The 1666-nt window shown below is 34.8% G+C and overlaps 1 protein-coding gene across 1 annotated transcript in view; it reads left to right on the top strand.

Moving 5' to 3' along the window:
• Positions 1 to 606: 606 nt before the first annotated feature.
• LOC105271171 (unconventional myosin-IXa-like) overlaps positions 607 to 1666 on the top strand; it is a 22419-nt gene continuing 21359 nt past the window's right edge. The window contains exon 1 of the mRNA XM_011312548.1: positions 607 to 1197. The gene's annotated coding sequence lies outside the window, so the exon portion shown is untranslated. The remainder of the gene's footprint in view (positions 1198 to 1666) is intronic.

Genomic DNA, 1666 nt, shown 5'->3' with positions numbered 1-1666 from the left:
TGTCAATTCGGATTTGATAAGGGAAAAATTAAAGAGAGAAATGGCAGATGTTTAAGTGGAATTGGGGCTGATTCAGTCACACTTACCTATTAAATAACCCGAGGTACTAAGCATGTGATTCATAAATGATTGTGTCAACTCTGATTCCACCTGTCGGTTCCAGTGAGTCTGGGCTCTCTCAGGGTTTTCGAACTGGGTTTCCAGTTGATGTGTGGACATGATTGATCCAGAATGAGAATTGTTGTCGGGAATGAGGGTAATGTTATCAGTTTTGGTAATTTTTTCCTTTCGCGATGAGTAATTCAGTACTGTTAAGGAATCTCGTGTTGTGGGGAACCTTGAGGATGTCAGTTAGTCATTTTAAATGGAAAAATAGTCGCTCCAGTTAGGAATTAAACAGTTCAGAAGCTTGGAAACCATTTTCGAGGATTTCTCGTATTGAGAAATTGATTGTTCAAAATTTTAATAATCTCGTTAACAATGTGTGCTAGAAAAATTTCATAACAAAGACGGTTGTCTAATATTTTTCTTTAGGGTCAGTAGTTTAGGGGATATTGACGAAACAATGAGTCATAATTGATTGTTGGTTGTTTTGTTTCAGATTGTTGGAGATTTTCATAGAAATCCTGGAGGATTTTCAAAAATAGGAAGACTATTGGAAATTATTAATAGTATCAGCTCCACTGAAGTAACTTACTGCCTTCTGATAATAGGGTATCGCTTTCAATGGACTCACGTGAATGCCATGACAATAGTTTGAACAGATCTCGACAACTGGACGTTCATAATTGAATACTCGATCAAACGGAAGAATCATTCACTGAACTTTTCAAATTCAATGAATCTGTGGAAATACGTGATCAAAACTATGGAATAAATCAGGAGATGACGCACCAACGAGATTAATATTTATTTTCAAGATTTTTTTTTAGATGAAAGTTGTTTAGTGAATTCAATAATCAAATGAGATTGACCGAGTGATACTCGTCGATAGGGATTTTAGTGGTGATTTATTATATTTATTGGAGCACAGAACCAAATTATATTGTAGTACTGGAAGCAAAATGTGTGAGAGATTTTTCAAACATGTGGAAGAATGGATTAATGTGGGAATAAGCTGGGGAGGTGAGGATGGAGCTGTTTTTGAATTTTCGAGGGACGACAGAGGACAGACTTATTAACCCTGCGGCTATAAAGGTAAATTATTTACGTAAATAATAATTATTGCCCTCACGCAAATTTACGTTCTTCAATTTCCAACTGTTAGAATCTTCATTAAGTCCAACACTTCAAATATCGTTGATTTTTTTTTTATTTCTTGAGATTTATTAACAACTGGAAACCATTAATTACCCATCCCCACGGAAATCCAAAGGATTCCGCAGAATTGTTCAAGTGAACGGAATATTCTCGATTAGAATTTTATTTTTTCCCTGTTATATTTATGTTTATGCTCAAAATTTTGGTATTCTAAGCGCGAGTTTATTTTTAACCATCTCCGCAGCTGCTTAAAATTTCACATGACAGGGGAAAAAAGCGAAATATCCGCCAGTTGAATCGAGAATCCCCGAAATCAACATCTGTATTCTGTTGAGATCAATTCTTAATGATGTTTACTAATTTTCATAAAATTTCATTCTTTCCAAATACAACAAAAGATCTATCA

This window comes from Fopius arisanus, unplaced genomic scaffold, assembly GCF_000806365.1.
Source record: "Fopius arisanus strain USDA-PBARC FA_bdor unplaced genomic scaffold, ASM80636v1 scaffold00103, whole genome shotgun sequence".
Lineage (NCBI taxonomy): Eukaryota > Metazoa > Arthropoda > Insecta > Hymenoptera > Braconidae > Fopius > Fopius arisanus.
This window is presented reverse-complemented; position numbering and strand designations above follow the sequence as displayed.